Source organism: Cheilinus undulatus, linkage group 8 (assembly GCF_018320785.1).
Source record: "Cheilinus undulatus linkage group 8, ASM1832078v1, whole genome shotgun sequence".
NCBI classification, from domain to species: Eukaryota; Metazoa; Chordata; class Actinopteri; order Labriformes; family Labridae; genus Cheilinus; species Cheilinus undulatus.
In genome coordinates, this window is record NC_054872.1 from 15,210,619 (window position 1) to 15,230,511 (window position 19,893).

General features: G+C 39.9%; 1 pseudogene; it reads right to left on the bottom strand.

Moving 5' to 3' along the window:
- Nucleotides 1-2,099: 2,099 nt before the first annotated feature.
- Nucleotides 2,100-19,893, bottom strand: part of LOC121513492 — a 119,062-nt pseudogene continuing 101,268 nt past the window's right edge.

Genomic DNA, 19,893 nt, shown 5'->3' on the forward strand with positions numbered 1-19,893 from the left:
TATATTCTAGATTCATTATTACACAGTGAAATATTTCACCTTTTTTGTTTTACTGTTGATGGTTAGGGCTAATAGCACATAAAAGTCAAAAATCCACTACCTCAAAGTGTTAGAATATCATGAAACATCAGTCCAAAAAAACATATATATTATAAAACAGAACTGTTGACCTTTAAAATCATGCTCATTTATGCACTCAGTCATTGGTTGGAGCTCATTTTGCACAAACTACTGCTTCTATCCAATCAGTCTGGGGCACTGCTGCAGTGTTACGGAGCCCAGGTTACTCTGATAGCAGCCTTCAGCTCGTCTCTGTTGTTGAGTCTGGTGTCTCTCATCTTCCTCTTGACATTTCCCCAGAGATTTTCTATGGGGTTTAGCTTGGGCACGTTGGCTGGCCAGTCAAGTGGAGTGGTCAGCCATTTTCTGGTAGTTTTGGCTTCACTGTTGTCATGCTGGAAAAGGAAATCAGTATCTCTACAAAGCTTCACAGCAGGTGGAAGCATGATGTGCTCTCAAATCTCCTTGTAGATGGTTGGACCTTGATTTTCAAATGGAATTCAAAATTTACTTAGATCTGAAAACAGGACTTTCGACCACTGAGCAGCAGTCCAATTCTTGTCCTCCTTAGGCCAGGTGAGATACTTATGACACCTGTGGTTCAGGACTGGCTTGAGGCCAAGAACACAATACTTACAGTCGATTTCCTAGACCACTCCTTACGAAGTTCTCATAAGGTCTTTAATCTGTCATGTGTGGAGGGTGTCAGTGATTGGCCTCTGCACAATAGTCAAGTCAGCAGTCTTCTCCATGATCCTGGTTGTGTGTACTGAACCAGAGTGAGAGGACAAATGCTCAGAAAACCTTTGCAAATTGGAGTTTTGACATTATATTCTATTTTTCAGATGCAACTGTATATTCAGTAAAGTATTTTTATGCTACATGTAAGGGAGTTTTGTCTTTCTTAACTGTTTTTGAACATTTTGAAGTGGAAGATACGTTTAGATCAGCCACTGCTGAGGGCCTGACTAAGTTGTTTCAGTGTGAGAATTTAAAAACAGAAAAAGGTTAATCAATGCATTAAAGACTAAAACCATGTCTGTTAATGAGACAAATATTTTGAAGAAACAAATCCTATGTTGGGTTCAAAAAAGGGCTAATCTTACATATCAGAGGTTTGAGCTTGAATGAATTGTCCATCTTCATTGGCAGTATTTAACATCATTTACGATCCAGTCAAGGAACATGAAAATTAAATTGGGTATAAAGGCTGTCTTGGACAGTGTTGCTTTTTTTGCACACACTAAAAGTGCCAGTAGTAGTTTTTAATTGACTGAAAATGACTAAAAGTTTATATTGTTTTAGTAGCAAATGCTGCCTTTTCTAAGACAAACATTTGGCCCACAAAAATACGAGATAATGAAAAGATTTACGGCAAACACTGCCTTAAATTAATATCAACAGGGATCTTCTACAATGGGAGGAATAGTAGATAATTTTCACTACTTAGCCACCCACTTGGCTGTCCCACCGATGTGCCAAACCCAGACTCAGTCCTCAGTGCAGAAGCCAATCAGTCTCTTGGCTAAATTAGAGCATAATTCACCACAATCTGTAACTCCTTGAACACGTTTTTATTACCAGCAGTGTTTAACCACAATCATAGACCTCGGTTTCGCTCCGGTCCTTGCCTTTGTGTTCTTTGGACCAGAGGACGGCCTCTGTCGTGGCCAAGTTCTGAAAGGTTTCATGAGCTGCTACAACCACGCTGATGATAATGATACACAAAGCATCTGGTGTCAGTCTGCAGCCAAACCAAAGCTACATAAAATGGTTAGGCTAATGGATCGTTTTGTCAAAAAGCAAATATATCAGTGTCTCAGGATGGGAAGAGCTGGCATGTGATGAATTCTCACACAATGAATGCTTTAAATGTGTTCAGCAGTGTGCAAGACATAAAACAGAGTGTATATCCCACATAATGCTAGAGAGAGGGGGTTTTAAAAAACACTGAAAAGCTTTGTTGTCTATTTTAAATATATTTTGCTTATTCAGTGTTGGATGAAACATTTAACTGTACAAATACACTGCTTTAAAAGTCATCCGTCCATTGAGGTATTGGAGCCTATCCGAGCTGTCACTGGGCGAGAGGAGGGGTACACCCGGTCGCTGGTCAATCGCAGGGCTGACATATAGAGACAAAATCAGGCACACTCACATTCACACCTACAGGCAATTTAGATTAGCCAACTTATGAATTGGAATTTGGAATTTCCCTTAGTGGGACTAATAAAGGAATATCTCTCTTATGAGCATGTCTTTGGTGGTGGGTGGATGCCAGAGTACCCGGAGAGAACCCATGCGTGCACGGGTAGAATATGCAAACTCTGCACAGAAAGGCCCTGACCAGGGTCTGGTACCTTTAGTGTTAATCAAATATTGCAGATATGAAGTCATTACAGCATGCTGTAAGTAGAATATCTTTGGACAAAAATCAACCAAATCTGTGTATTTCTATAACTAAGTTTGTCTTTACCGGTTGCATTCTTTACATAATTAACACTTTGCATCATTATCATCCAGGGACTCTTGATCAACAAAAAAGATGCTCAATTTTGCGTATTTCTCAACATGGCCCTTTGTCAACATCTGATACCAGTAGTCAGTTTAAGCTGCCCTCTCTTTTTATTTGAAAGTTTAACAAATTCACTAAAAACAAAACATAAGTGCTGCTGTGGTTCATTAGAACTAAGCTGCTCTTAACAACACACTTACACAGGCCATTTGTAAAGCACATGTCACTACTGGCACCACATTTGCAGCACACATGATGTGACAATCCCAGGCACAATTCAAAACAGTGATCTTTCAGTTTTGGTTACTGTCTGGAGGTTTTTAGATGAAGGTCTTGTCATTTTTTTCTGTAAAAAATGGTCCTGGTCCTGAACTGACCTCCATGCTGAAAAAAAACAAAACAAAAGGATGTCAGAAGCAGCATCGTGTTGCCCAGTGCTGGATAATAAGGACAACTTGACCAGTCAAGACAACTGACAGAGTGAAATAGATTCACTCTAAAATCAGCTGAAAGGCAGCGTTTTAACCTACTGTACCTGGTTCAAAGTCACCATGGCTGCTGACTCAACTTGGCCCACTGTCCAGTGATCAGGCTTTGTTTTGCTTCCTTTGACAGGTGTAAAAAAAAGCAGCTCTAACAGCTGGGTCTATCACTCAAAATAAGGTCAAGCTCACAGTCTAAGGGGCAGGTGATCCAATCATGACTACTATGGTGGTAGGTTTTAGTCCTGAGTGTCTTTAATAATAACAATAATAATAATAATCGCTTGGATTTATATAGTGCCTTTCATGGGACCCAAGGTCGCTTTATAGAAGAACAATAGACAAGACACCACAACCACAAAATTGAGTATTTGGAGGGGGGCAGATTTGGGAGAGACTGTGGGCTGTGGTGAACAAGTGATGCTTGAGGAGTTTTAAAACATGTCCCAAGATGGAGCATTGCAGATGTTTTCATGTAGGGTGTTCCAGAGGATGGGGGCTGTAGGCTCTGTCTTCATAGGTATGAAGTTAAGTGGTGGGAACAGTGAGAGGGCCAGTGTCTGAGGACCAGTGCCAGTGCCAGTGGAGATGGGTGAGGGTAGAGGGGATGTGCTGCTAGGGCCTAGTGCAGGTGAGAACCCTGGCAGCTGAATTTTGGATGTTCTGCAGCCTGTTCGGGGTTTTGTTAGATACTCCAGACAGGACTCTGTTACAGTAATTGAGATGGTAGGGGATGAATCCATGGATTAGGGTTTCTGCCACCAAGTCTGTAAGTGATGGTCTGAATCTGGAGATGTTCTTGAGGAGGAAAAAGGACAGTTTTGGTCATGGATTTGATGTGGGACTGGTAGAAGAGGGTGGAATCCAGGATGACGCCCAGGTTTCAGACCTCGGAGGATGGGCGAATGGAACAACCATCCAAATTAAGTACAAGATCTTCAACCTTCCTGAGGGGGCCACAACCATGAGCCCTGGTTTATTGCTGTTCAGTTTAAGTTTGTTGGTTGACATCCAGGTTTGATTTCTTGCAGACAGTTGACCAGTGAGTGGGGGCAGTGCTGAGCCGATGGTGTGGTGTGCAGATAGAGCAGTATGTCATCAGCGTAGGAATGGTAGCTGAGACCGTGTTTGACTATGATGTGACTAAAAGGGAGTATATAGATGGTGAAGAGAAGTGGTCTAAGGACAGAGGTTTGAGGCACACTGTGGTTTACAGGAGTTGGGGGAGAGCAGGACATGCTGATGGTGACAAACTGTTTTCTGTTTGAGAGGTAGGACTGAAATCAGGAGAGAGCTGTTCTGGTGGTTGCATGGGCATTGCATCACCATGCCAACAATCCAGACTGCAACCTGCTATGAGACATCCAACAACAGGAGACATCCATACTAAGTGACCGAAGCTGCATACTCATATACTTGGGTTAGTATTCATTATTTGCTAGAGATGTAATGACATCATTAATTTCATGGTATCATGGTGTCAGAAGCATCTCAATACCAACTGTAGGTCTCCAGGGCTAAAAGTGTAGGTTTTTTTAGTGGAGCAGAGCAAAGGGAAGTGGAAACTACAGTTACAATTGGCTCTTGAGTACCTATTATCTTTGTACTCAACTTGCTGGCTTGATCTAACAGCGAGAAAATGGTGGATGCTACAAGTGGCTGAGTGGCAACATTTTTTAGATTGTGGCAGGTTTTAAATCTGACTTTTTGATGCGGAACCCGAGTGACATAACACACATGAGGAGCCGCTTTGCAAATCATCACTCCAAAAAGATTTGCAAAGATGCGAGCAGCAGAATCAGGCCAGGCCAAAAGACTCTTAAGGAAGCGTTCACAATCCAACCTCTCCACAACACAGCAGGGTCTCAACAGATCACAAGGTGTATCAGTGAATTTATCGCCAAAGACTTGATGTTATTTTGAGTGGTGGACAACAGAGTTTTAAGTAGGTTAGTAAACACTGGAGCCAAAGAATAAGTTCAGATTGTCAAACCTAATGCATACTTTTTGCACTATTGTAATATTTAAGTGCTATTGTTGTTTAATAAATGCCAATGTCACTGTTTTCCAAGACTTCATTTGTTGTTGTTGTTTTTCAAACTGCAATAAACATTATACCATGGACTCGTTTCTAAGGAATTGTCATAGGTATTTTGATACTGTTACATCCCTATTAAGTGTTAGAAATATTGACTAACAACATAGGTGTGAAAAGTACCTTATTCTGGTGAGTGTAAATTGATATTCTTTTGTGTCCACATCTGTTATTTTGCTTTCAAGCAAAAGCACAGGTCATTTGCAATACAACCACCAAGTTTTGCTTGTGAGAAAATGTCACCCCAAACACTTACAGTAGTTGTGTTTCCATTACCCTTAGAATGTGCAAAATCTAGACACGCAGATGGTCGAGTGGTTTAAGGCGCTACCCATGTTTGGGGGCGGCCCGGATTGGAATCCAGCATTTGACCCTTAAACGCATGTCACTCCTCACTCTCCCTCCCATTTCTGACTTTATCCACTGTCTTCCACTGTGGAATAAAGGCACCAAAAACCCAAAAATAAGTCTTAAAAAGAAAAAAAAAAAGGGCAAATTCTAAATAGCGCAGTAAAAACATTGGTAATGGAAACACCTGAATTCCAAAAGACCTCTCAAATATTGCTAAAAGTTTACACTCTCATGAGGAGGTTTTTTAGTTGTTTCGATATAGAAATAATGGAATGGAATAGGATGGGGTAATAGAAACAGTTTTTTGGCATTTACAAGTCACAGGACGTGACGTGCGGTGTCACATGACCAGTCACTCTGAGACAACATGGTGCAGCTGAGATTTTTCTTAACATCATACTTATGTCCTTATACATGGCTTTTGCCATATGTACGTACTTGGCCTCTGAACTGTCATCATAACTGTACCAACACGCAACAGGTTTTGAGCGTCCAGCTTCCTTGTAGTGGAGTCTCACGAGATACGATTTTGTGAGAATTACCAGGCTCACGCCTAAACTCCCTTCAGTGGAAACACATTCAAAGCGCAATTGTACTTTGGCAAATGGAGAAATATTACTTTTATTTTGCAAAAGCTGTAATGGAAACCCATCCAGTGTTAAACACTTCACTGTCCAGTCACTGACTACCTCCATCACAGCTGTCCTCCATGCTTATTTTCACTGAGTTATCATGACTCCCACTGTGTCGTCCAATGCAGAAGTGTGATGAGTGTCACTGAGAGCGATGCAAAAGTCACATCAATACACATGGCTGTTCAGACCGAGGTTGCACCACAAAAGATCCGACCTGTATTTGATGTTATCCAAAAAGAAAAGATCAGATTCTGTGTGAATCTTGGTGTTCAAATTGTCATTAAAAAAATCCAGTCTGAGTCACATAAAAAAGGATTTGAGTCATTTTTTTTTGCCTGAAGGGTGATTGTTGCCTAGAAAAGCTAAAAAAACGCAGATTAATTTTCAGTAGTACAGACAATATCTGAGTAGAGTTTTTGGTACGTTGTAAGGGCAGGAGTGGATCACATGATGGAGTAAATCATGCTTGCAACAGGTCTTTAAGTTTTGCTGGTAATCCATCTATGATATCTATACCAATCCATCGGATTAAGCCCAATTCAGTACACCACTGTTCTCTCACATGAATGATTTGTGCAGCAGATGTCAGTGACCAGCCATGAGATCCAGGCTGTAAAAAAGATGTATGTTACAGTGGAATGTGTAAGAAAAAGATCCACGGTCATCTTCATGTTCAGACAAATCCTCAAAGAAACATTGCCATATGTGATACTTTATGAGGAGCGGAACAATCTGACATGCATTGGTGTATCATTTCTTCAGAGATTTATCTCACTGTGGATCTCCGTGGTCTGAAAACCATCTGTGAACTCCTCCCATGATGAACAGTAGGAGCAGTGGATCCTGCTGACTCCTACAGAAAGATTTTTACGTGAACGCTTTAGCATGTTGGACGGTCTCCACATGAGACACAGTGACAGATTGCAGGCCCTGCGTACTGCTCGTCCAGATGGAGGCTCCTGCACCTGAAGCTGCAGCTACAGTTACACAAAGAAGCATGATGTAATACGCAGAGCTGACCTTTAACTTGGTTGGCTCGTTCACAGCTTTGTGCTGCAGTGTCACGGTGACTGATATCCCATAAGAAATCTAACTACACCACGCCTCTTCTCACTCTACGTCTCTGTGTCCAAGATGGATTATCCTACAATACAGAAATTGTTCTCTGTGGACGCTCCAAACACTCGTTGGTGTTTACTACAAACGTCATTATGACCTGATGCTATGACAGATCATTTTTCTTTTACTTACTTCTGAACTTTTGACTACAGTGCAGCCAGATTTGGCTATTTTCTGCTTTATCTGGCTACTCCTGTTGTACAGGGTGGGATAAAATGTTTTGGGTGTGTTGTGATAATTTAGACTACTTTATAATGTTTTTGGAGGATTCCTCTGACAAAGTTGAACTTTATTCCAATAAATCCACCCTTTTCATATCTGAATATTATGACTTTTCAACAATACACAGTTTGAACAGTTGTTTTAAGCAAATCATCAGAGAAAATGAAAAAAAAAGCAGTTGGTGTAGTACCTCTTACCTTAAGCATCCTCCTCTGCTTGACCAATATAAAGTGTATTTAACACATACTTGAAATATCCAAGATTGGGCCAAGATAGAAGAAGATACTGCAATTTATTCTCCTTTTTCACTGCAACAGAAGAGCATTCTTTTTACCTGTTGGCCTCCACCAGGGCATTCTCTTAGTAATTTCCCTGCACAGGATCTCGGGTTCCCTGTTTGTGGACCTCAGGATTTCCTCTCTGCTTTTTGCAGGTGATGGTGTTCTGTTAGCTTCTTTATTCCTAGACTTCCAGCAGGCACTGGGATGGTTTACAAACCTGCCAGGAAGAGAGTCAGCAGCTCCATGTCTGAGGCCATGGATCTCCTCCAGAAAACAGTGAGGAAGAGTGACTCTCAACCTGTAGTGAAGGATTTCAGGTATCTCGGGTCTCTTTTAAAATAGATGGTTAAATGGACTAAAAGATGCACAGCATCAGCAGTATTTCAGGTGTTGTGTCAGACAGATTTGATAAAGTGAGAGCTGAGCCAAATGGCAAAGCATTTGATTTCTAGTCATCTTACTTTCCAATCCTCACCTGTGGTCATCAGCTTTGGCTATTAAGGTACAGACTGTGGATTAAAGTGGCAAAAATTAGTTTCCTTCAAAGGTTGGCTGGAGTCAGCCTTAGAAATAGGCTGAGGAGCATGGGAATCATTCGTAAAGCCACTAGGCCTTTGTAACCTTTGCAGGTAACCCTAAAAACTTACTAGAGGGATTATATATCCCTTTTGGCCTGGGACAACCTTAAAATCCCCCAGGCAGAGCTAGAAAACCACACAGAGAAAAGGGACTCCTGAGCTATCCTGTTCAGCCTCCTGGACTTGTGATCCAGCTCCAGAAAAGCAGAAGATGGATGTGTAGATGGTCTGACATTTTAACAGTTTGCTGACTTTAAAGCATAGAAAACATGGATGTAAAAAAAAACCTGCAGAAAAACAACATGAACATTCTGTTAGGATAAAAATAGACCTGTTGTGTATCTCAAGCAGAGCCAAAGGTGCTTCTGGCACACAATGGTGATGGCCCGGAAGCGCAGTTAGCAAAACTGTGAAGACTGACTAAAGCTCAATTCATACTGGAAGCATGTCTCGACAGCGACGCGGCTCGATTTTCAGTTTGTTAGCATGTTAACAAGTCAGGGCTTTCAGACTCTCTTTATGTGTAGAGAATTTAGAGCCTCGTTTAGCATTTCTTTGGAGGAAGTCCATTTTAAACTGAATCATGTCACTTGTAGGGTTGTTTATTGAGGTAAGTCTTATGAACAATAACGGGAATGTGACAGCAGCAAAACACGCAGCCACTCTAAAACAACTTCATGCAAGATCACTTCGCAGACAGAGTATGTGTTAATTGAGGGTCACTGACGTCACTCCACGGTTTTTGAAGATGTGTTTCAAAGCCTAATGACAGTGACCGCCATACTGGAAATACTGACTCTTATGTTAGCCTCCTTGCTACATGAACAATGTACCAGCATGTCAGTCAGATTAACCATGCTCCTTATTTTGCTTATCTATATAGCCTAAGCCAAAATGGATACATTTTTTAAAAATGTATCCCCATTAGAGTATGTCTCAATGAAAGAATGAGCTATAGAGATCAAAATTGCTTCGAACCAGGCTAAATGTGCATTTCTATATTGAAACTAATGTGGAATCCTTTTTTTCTGAGCAGGCCTCAAGTGGACACTCAAGGACCTACAGATTTGCACTTCAGCATTGTATTTAATATGCTTTGTTACAAGACCCTTTAGAAAATGCTGCTCACATAACTATGCATTTTCTTCTTACATAACACCCTGAAACAGGGGTTTCCAAGCTTTTTCCTACTTAGGGCTACATACAGAAATATATAAACATGGTGAGGCCACTTTCATATACCTCACCTTGAGGATATTAAAGTTGCAAAACGAATCAAATGTAGGTTAAGATATGTTTAGAAAGTGAGTATGCTTCATGTCTGACAAGGCAACTATCTTCAAATATCTTTTTTTTTCAAACAGTTTCCTGCGGGTCGATAAAAGATGGACAGTGGGCCATATTTTGCCGCTGGGCCATAGTTTGGACAACCCTGCCCTAAACCAGTAAGTGATGGAGTTTTAAGAGCCATTCATAAATTCTTCCTATTCACTACTTAATATCTTTATTTGTATTTATTGTTTTACAGCAGTCTGTAAGCTGGCACAAGTTTAAAGTCAACCACTAACAGCAGACAGAATATGACGCACGCATGCAGACCTAACCCTAGAGCATTTATTGCAATGCTGGCTTCAGCCGTGGTATGCCAAATAACAGGCACGCTCACACAACAAGCAGGAATTCCTCTAAACATACTCAGCTGCTCCAAGCATTTATAGTCAGAGGAAATAAGGGAGACATGCATAACTCTTAATTACAATCATCTGATAAAACACAGAGAAAAAAGAGGCTTTGGGGATAAACATTACACCCTAACTGATCTGTAGACACCACAGTTAGAGCAGCACTGTATGATCTTATCAGCAGAGAGTGGACCAATTGATCTAAAAAGTCACATGTCTGCTCAGGCTTTGCTCACACCTTGTCTTATCTCTGAGGACAAAGAGGCTGTGCAGTCCTGTCAGTCAGGGGTAAATAAAGCCTTGAAGGAATAAAAATGTAAATCCACATATCTAATGAATATGTAAGGCTAATTTTATGTTCACATATTCTTACACAATTTTTGAAATTGAAGCATAAATACTATATTTGTAGGTTGGTGATCTAAGGGGACATACACAGATGATGGCTACTTCAGATAAATATGCAGGTAAGGTGATCTTATAGCAACTGTCAGCAACTTTAATCAGAATTAAAAGTTGCGGCCTGATGCGAAGATTGAAGAAATAATCTATACAGCCAGTCTCTTTAAAGATTTTGCCACAACTGACTGGACTGACAAGCTTTGTAATCTCTATATTACAGGGAGACCACAGCCAGCCAACACAGCCACCCAGCACCAGTCTCCACTGCATCAGTCGTATTTATTCATAAAACTGGCCACTCTCTCCCTTTCAGCAAGCATTGTGTTATAACTGGCAGCGGCTCTGAAATGTGAAGACGAATTGTCAGCTTACTGTGAGACTGTCCAGAACGAGAAATCAGATCTGTTATTTTTCAAGTAAAACAGCAGTGGGAATCTTCAAAACTCTTCCATTTATTTCTCCCTGTGGACACACAGGAGCTGATCTACAGGAAAGGACACCACCCTGTAATGCAGGGGGAAGGCAGTTCGGCCAAATTAATACAAAGGAACAACACAGAACGATCCTGCTAGGGCCGTTATGATTATGAGAGAAAAGATCCTGTGGTCAAATTTTCACTCAACATGATCAATGGGCCACATTTTGGAGTTAATTATGCAGTGGTGGATTCAGGATGTTTGAGGGGCAGGGGCGACTTCCCTGGAGGGCTCTTTATTACTCACTGTCCTTTTAAAAGGCGACTAGAGAAACTTTGCCAAAGTTTGACCACATGGAGGGCATTTTGTCAATGTTAGTCTATTTAGAGGGCAATTGTGAGGTAAGTTGTCAAGTGTTGTCCACTGTGAGAACACTTCAGAGAGCACTTTGTGTAATTTTGTCTATTTATAAGTCCCATAAGAAGGCCCTTCGTCAACTTCTGCTTATTTACAGGGAACTAGAGAAATGCGCACCAAAGGGGGCACCTTATCATGTTTTGTAATGTCATTTTTGCTCCTGTAAAGCTGATAACCCAAAACCTGAGGAGCTGAAACTACCCCAATAGACAACCTGTCAAATAAAAATGAGTGATATCTCTGATGTGTATTAATTGAATATTTTTAAGCACACAGCTCATGCAATACCATTTCAGCATGAACAAGTTCCTTTTCTGATCCATGCACTTAGTTCATTATGAACTTTTAATATAACTAGTTAATTTTAAGCTGTGTGAACTGAATTTTAAGATAGCTCATTTTACGTGTGAACTTGCAAAACTCTGACCATGAGAAACGCCTCCTTCACACTGGTGTTTAAAGTGTTTGTATTTACACCCCTGTTACATTTCACCTTCACTATGAACATCTCAGGCTGTAAATGGAGGGAGGAAGCAATCCCACCTGTGAGCTGTCTTTGGAGGTAATAACAGAGGTGTGAAAGAGGTGGGAAAAGCACAGGAGTACAGTGTGTGTGTGCATGTCTCATTGTTTGTGTATGTGGAGCTCCAGCTGTGCCAGGCTCCCTCACTTTCTGCTGTGAATGCTCTGTGAATAGACAGACAGGGACGTGTAAAACAATGCAGTATGAGTGTTGCAATGTATAATGGCACTAAAGCTTCATTACAGCACTGTCCCATTGAAAAACACCTACAAAGGGCTTCAGTCATCACTGCATAGATCACTGGGTCATTCCTACTCCAAATGCAGTGTGGAGCCAAGGCCACAGAAGGGGGGATAAAGGGGAGAGCTCTGGGGCCCAAACTGGGGGTTCCATTGTAAAGAAAACCTAATTATCATATTTTATTTTTAATCTGAATAATAACCACTCTTATCAAAGCAACCAAACAAGTTTTTTAATCAATTTATGCTGTAGTACAATCTAGCCTTTTTCAAAATGTTAACTTCTTTTTTAAAAACAGAATTACCTTTTATCGGTGATGTTAAAAATGCGGATGGACACGCTGAACTAAATTATCAAGAAAGTAATGTCAGACTTCATAACTAAGCCATAATGTGTGCAAACCTCAGAATGCCAGAAAATAAAGCATAAGAAACTGTGACAACTTTAATGGAAAATATTCAAATAATTGTGCCAAGAGAAAATAATAGGATAAAAGTGGGAAAAAAGAGTGGCAAAGATTGATTAAGAGGGGCAAAAAGAACAAATATGAGTTAAAATTGTCAAAAGAAGCGACAAAAATGGATTTTAAACTTCATAGCCCGAATCCACAAATTACAGCCAGAAAATTTTCCGTTTTTGGAACTGAAATGTTTATTTCACTTTCTACTGAAAATAAATAAATAAATAAATAAATAAATACATAATCCAAATTTCCATAAAATTTGAGGACATTTTTTATCATTTATCAGATTGTATTCAAAACTTTTTTTTAGTAATTTATAATCATATTGATTAGATAGAGGTATCATAAAAGTATGCATCAAACATGATACAACAGGCTTTAAGGGGTTAAAGTGGTATAAGCAAGTGGTGGAAATTGATAAAAGGGAGCAAAAATGTTTTGATAGTAGCAAAAATGGGGAAAAATAGGTGAAAGCAGCGAAAACAAAAGTAGCAAAAATGGGCCAGAAGCACCAAAAATTGGCCAAAGTGGCAAAGTGGTACTAAATGAGCAGAACACAGCAAAAAAGGGTTAAAATAGCATAAAAAGTGGCAAATATTGACAAAATGGTAATTAGGTGGCAATACAGTGGCAAAGCTGAGCAAAAAAATTGTAAAAATTGGTTAAAAAAGGCAAAAATAGGCAAACAACAACAAAGTGGGATAGTGGTGGCAAAAATAGGGAAAAATAGTTAGAAACAGGAAAACCTTGTTCAAAGTGGCAAGAGAAAGTAGAAAAATAGAAGGAAAATGTGAATGTGAAAAGCGGTTAAAAAGTAGCACAGTTAAATAATCCTAACATCAGAACCCAATAATAGCATCACATACTTTTCACTTCCTAAATGAAGTAACTGTTAGCCAGGAAGTTAGCACCAATGCTCCTGACACTCATACATTTATATCATCAACAAATCACAGCTGGGGACATCGCAAATTCTGGGTTTTTCAGTGGCCCAGTCAACTCTATAAGTAGTGCCTGTTTGAAGCACATCACCTGCCACGGTCTTTCCTTAACTCTCTACAGCTGTCCTTTAAGAGAAGGCAAAAAGACCAAAAACAATATGAAACAGCGACCCTGCTGATGTGCTCTGATATGACGGTTTGCTAAGCAGTTTTTGCCCACTTATCTGCATCCTTTACTTGTTGCTGCATCTGATGTAAACAGGGATTGATGGGACAATAAATCAGCATCTAATTACATAACTTCTAGTCTGTGTAATAACAGAACATGTTATCTTTCCTACAGAGCCAGTTGATTTTGCTCCGTTTTGCTTAGAGGAAAAACAACTTCAGCAGTGCTGACTGCTTCATGATCCATCACTCTGATAACAGTCTTTGTGTGCACTTGTCAAAGATTCTGTTTTATCGCTTCTTAATTTTGCCAAAGTTATGTGTTTTTAAAACTGTGTGTGCCTGATGTTAAACTCTGCTCACAGTAAATCACCAGCAGGACATAAATGTAGGTCTTTGCCAGGAAAAAATCCTTCACAGCGTGACATTTTTCAGCCTAGATTGTCCAATCAAATGTGACTAAAAGCTTCTGTTACCCCCTCCACTGAAAACAATAAATCATAGAACGAAACAAAAAGTAAATTTGATCCCAGCTTATTCATGAAAAGGCTTAGAAGACAGCAAGCATGACATCTATCAAAATGCTACCGGTGTTTCCTACTGACTACTGTGTATAAACAAAGAAAGCCTCACTTTCTCACTTCAGTGTTTTAAACTGGGCTGTTTTTATAGATTTGTAATCTTTTAGATAATTCTTCTTGGGGTGGAGGGCATGTGGCTGTAAATAGACCCAGAGAGGAAACTAAGTGGGTGATCATGTTGTTTCAGCCTTGTTAACAACACATGAGCAGAGGCATCCTGCCCCCCAACACATACACATCACACTGACTCCTGAGCTGACTGACAGCCTGTAAACGTCATCAGTCAACCATCCAGTAACCATCCAGGTCATCCAATCAGATATCTGCCTGGTCACCGATAACAAACCCTGTCAGCCAATCAGCGGGTCAGTGCTGGAGTCAGTCAGCCACCCAGAGAGCAAATCACCCAGCAGTGGATCAAGCAGCCAGCAGGTCAGTCAGTCAGCACCTTTTGGCTTTTTCTATCAGGAAGAATTTCCTGTCACTGTCCTCTCCTCCTGTAACACCTGGACACACAAACACAACCACGATGACACTTGCAGACTCTCACAGACACCAGCAGGCCAAATGGTTCCTCCTGTCACACTTTATTACACCCTGTAGTTCTCAGACAGGCAGCAGTGCTTCTACTCAAGTCTTTCATACACTAAACAGATGTTTCTCTATAAGGCAGCTTGATGATCAACCTGCAGAGTGCTGCAGTCAGTCTGCCTTACATGTTTTATTATGTATAACTACAGGACTTGGAAGTGTCTTTGCACGGTTGGCTGTAATGGCTTATCATCTGGCTCTCTATAAGTGAGTAGGACAGATTTTGCTGCTTTTGTTGGTCTTTCTCAAGATGAGCATAAAGGCATTTACAGGGATCAAACCACAGACCTCATATTGTCTCTACATAGCAATAAATAGGTTATTGACAAGCAGCAACCTCCATTGTCGAAAATGAAGGTAAGGCGGTAGTGCCAAAAAAGCAGTTCCTTAAATGTCCACTTGAGGCAGACAGCAGAAAAACAAGGAAGTCCTATTAACACTAATAATAGAAAGCCAATTTTTACAGTGGAGATTAACATGTTTAAAGCCTGTTCAAATGTGATTTTTGCTCTGAATGTCTTTCTTCCTTGGTACACACCATATTGGGCCTTTTCTCAGTATGATTTATTTTAAGGTGTCCAATATGAAGGTGTGTTGCTCTGACATTTTATCTCATTCTATAAAATACTAAAAGCAATCTCAAACTCATCATTGCTCCTCAACCATTTCAGCTTAAGTTTTTTTAAACAAAATAATATTGCTTGTTGAGAAAAAGGATACAGAGCAATAACCAGCTGAGGACAAAGGAGGAGAGAGAAATGGTGCCAGTCTAATACCTGGTTTCCTTTCCTTTTAAATTGCACCACCATTACTGCCTGTGGCAGTTAGAACTGGTCTTTGTGGATAACTTTCCTCAAAGCATGGGGGGCCAACCGAACCTGGAGGTGGTGCTAACTCCCCACATGACATCATGAGGGGAAAATCAGAGAATGATTTGTTTTAGACACATTTTCTGAAAGGACGAGAAAGAGAGGGGGGAAGGGAATGGATTTTTCTGATTCTTGGGGTGATTGTGGACAGGCCAGGGACACATATTTTTGTGAGAAAAGCCTGAAAAAGTGTTTTTTTTTTAACATAATATGTGACCTTTATTAAGAAATGTGGTCCTGTTCTGATTAAACTGCCACTTTCCTACAGCTCCATCCAAGCTAATAGCTACTGCGGCAGCAGCCATTGGATACAACAGCAGACACCTGTAATGATCACAAACCCATGCCAAAGCAGGCAGGAGAGAAGTGAAAATATATTTTCTGTCATGAAAAGCTTTCACTGTAGATCTCTGCCCTTGTTTTAATAAAGAAATGTTGTCCAGTTCTGACAAAACCGCCGCTGTGGCTAAGTCCAAGCTAATCACTCCACTAGCAGCCATTGTATACAATCACTTACAACTATCTAACCCTTTATCCCTGTAATGCTCACAAAAATCATGCTGAAGTAGGTTGGCCGAAGAGCGAAAATACCTTTCACATGAAAAGTTTTTATTGTTGTTTTTTACTCTTTATTTCAAACAGAAGTGTGGTCACATTTTGGTAAACTGCCGCTGTGCTATAGCTACATCCAAGCTAATCATTGCCCTTGAAGCAGCCATTGCAAACAGCTTCCAGTACAAATTTACCCCGCCTATAGCTACCACCCCGTCCTCCTTAAATGACGTTGATTGGTCAAAGCAGTGTGGTTCGGCACAAACATCGAGGATTGGAGCTTTTCAAGATGGATTTGCCTGATGAGAGTCTGGCGGCATGGAGTCTGGCGAGGTTATTTTGCCGTTTTCACAGCTTAAAAAGCCACGCCATTCTTTACTGAATCTGCCACTAACATTTTAGTCTCAGTTGAATCAGTGATGAAAAGTAAGTTAAGTTTTCCTCACAAAGTTTTATCACAAAATATCAATGTTTAGCTAGTCTTGGTCTTGCCAAACATTTTGTTATTTTGTTATAGTTTAATTCCACAGAATTATCACTAATTTTTTGTGATTTTCATGCTGGCGTAAAAGAGTTTACTTTGTTGTACAAGGGTAAAGGACTGTGTGTTCTACTGCTTTTAAAATCCAAATGCAAAATAAAGTGAGTAATCAGAAATCAGTTTAAAGTTCACTTAGTAGCATGTAGTCTGTGGGATCCTGAAGAGGTGAGGGTTGAGCTGGACAGTGGTCAAATAAAACAAGGGCCGTTGCTTTAGCTGGAGATAAAATTGGGTCAAAAGGATTTGATGACTTCACGGAGAGCCTGTAAATAATTCCCCTCCTACTGTGTTCTACACAGAGATAGTATTTCTACATGATAAAAAGATTCTAGCTTCCTCTGTTGAAGACAAAGTAACCTGAACTCTATTAATGAGATAAACATGAACTTTACTGATACCTGAGGCATTAAAGTTTGGCTCTGACATTATGAAGAACAGACAGAGATTTAAAGTTGGAGGTAATGCAGCTCAGAAAAAGGCCCTGCTTCTGCTGCTTATAGTTTATAACATAGAAATTAGGCAGTAGGATGAGGCTTTACATTATGCTTACAGCTGCAAAACAAAGTCAGAACAGAGCAGTTCTGAGATTCCTGCAAAGCAGAGAACATTTATTGAGCAATATATTGATGTTAGAGACTCTCTGTTTACAGCCACACCACAGAAACCAGAGCTTCATTTATGATAGCTCTCTTCAAAACAAAAACTCTATTTCTGTCCAATTACACATCTGAGCTTTAGTGGAGATTGTGGACATGATGTTTTGAAAGCAAGCACATATTTTTAGGCGCTGTGCAAGAAAGTTGCATTACTTCTAAATCCATTGGATGTCACTGTTTCCAGTTTTCTTTGTGTAATAAAGAGCATGGGCCAGCACAGATTCAAAATCAGAAATTCAACTTCAACTACATAAACTCAGTCTTTCAAGCAGGTGTATCCACGTTCCCGTGAGGCATATTTACGCCAAAACAATCAGGAAGCAAACGGCTGCTGCCAGTAAAACGGTCCAACTTCTCCAGTTGCTCGTCTAGACAGTAACGCTGGTTTTCTAACAGCCTTCCCACAGTTCTCTGTGAAAAGCATTGTGAGTGGGAATGAGTTCTGCTTCAAATCCTGCTCATGATTTCCCACCTCTTCTGCATCCATAAAACAAATCTTTCAAAATTTGCTTTAGCCCAAGGTCATAAATCTGAAGCTGCAGGATAAGCTAGGGGATATATGTCCATTATACTACAGCTACCTCTGGGTTTTGTGCAAATACTGGGCTTCTCATGTAAAATAATCACTTTTCTCTTATTATTCAGGCATTTTTAAGCATTAGACTCAGTGTTTTTAGTTCATGCAGTATGATTTGGACAAAATATTTTAAATTTTACATTAGGGTCTGCTCCATATGTTGAAATATGATGTTTAAACTATATGAAATCAGTCATCAATCATTGCTTTTTTCAAAAAGTTGTTACTGTGATCATTCAACAGCTGCAGAGCTGGGCATTTCTTGCAGTTTACAGCTATAGCTTCAGTATTTGTTGTACAGACAACATTACATCATCATTGTCTCCCTGCCTTCTCGGCTAGTTTGCTGTTTATTGGCGTCCTCAGCCCTGGACCGCATACATCATGGTAAACTGTTATAACAGGAGCCAAACATATGGCACCAATAACATTAATGTTGGGAAACATGGGAGAGATGAGGCAGAAGACAAGGAAGTCATTCAGGTTTCCTCCTACAATCAGTCTGGTACATTTTGGATGTCTTTTCTAGATGCAAATGGAAAATATGTTTGAATGCAGTATGACATTTTTAGGCAGCATATTTTCTGCGAAAAGCAACGCGTTCTATTGGCTGGAATCAATTTTAAAATCATGTCTCACTGTGATATGCCAAGGAGATATGGCTAACCAAGTTTGTTTTTACCCAAGTGTGCATGATTTAAACAAACAGCTTGTTCCACTTTGCTTAAAAAGAGGGAAGAAAGGCTCTTTGCTGAATCCACAGGAGTGAACAGTTGGGGGGATGTTCCAGCATTTGTCTCCCCTGAAAACTGAAGGTACGTCAAGTAGCAATGTGATAAATGATAATTAGCTCCCACCTCCTCTGACATGATTTCTTTGCCAGCTTGTTTTGTTCACTGCTGCTGGTCTCTAAAATCAACAAACCTCTATTTTTACAAGAAGAAAAGCTCAGTTTGAAGAACATGTGTAACAGCATTAGTCATTGCCTGCAAATCCATCTTCCTGCATGAGTTACTGCAATATCACTGCAAAAAATCAATTGCCTAGAGCCATCAGAACCTCCTGTTTGACAAAAACCCTGAGCAAAAGCATGTTTTAAGAACCAGGTGCACCTGGATGCATGGGCGTTGGTATTTACACAGTAGATTTCAGTCTTTAAACTGAACCCTCCAAGACCAGCATTGCTTTATATTTGACAAGAAGAGACAGGTTATTAAAAGTTAAATATCCTTTGAACCATAAATCATAGTCACTACTTGTTTCCCCCACCCCTTAATGTGAGATCCGCTCAAACTGTAGAACATTTTAAATCATTGTTAAAAACTCATCTTTTCTCGTTGGTTTTCAATTCAGGATGAGATTATTTTATCCCAACAGATTTTAGATTTTAGATGTGACTGTAACTTTTACTATTACTGTATAATGTTCTGTTTTTTAAAATAAATTTTACTAATTAATAGTGGTGTATTCTTGTTTTATGTTTTGCTTTTATACTGTGAAGCACTTTGTTCAATCGTGGTTGTTTTAAATGTGCTATATAAATAAAGTTCAATTGAATTGAATTGAATTGATGTTTTAATGATGCTATCCATGCCAATTTAACTCTTATGGAATCGTTTTTTTTAGCAAGCTTGGAACTTGGGTGACTTTCCAGGGTATTTGAAGATTAAATCCTAACCGGTATGTTAAGTACTGAATGTTTTGTGTTAATTTTTTCAACCATTTTTGCCACTTGCTATGCATGCTAACTGCCATACTGCATGCCACAATGCTTTGTGATGGGCTGTGACAACCAGTGGCAGGCTGTTCCGTCATTTTGTCATGCTGTGTCAGACTGCATATCTTTGACTGTGCAGATCATGATAAAGATGGCCAATTGGCTCGCAAAAGCCAATACAAAAAAAGTACAAGGATTTTTTTTGTAAATATTTAAATA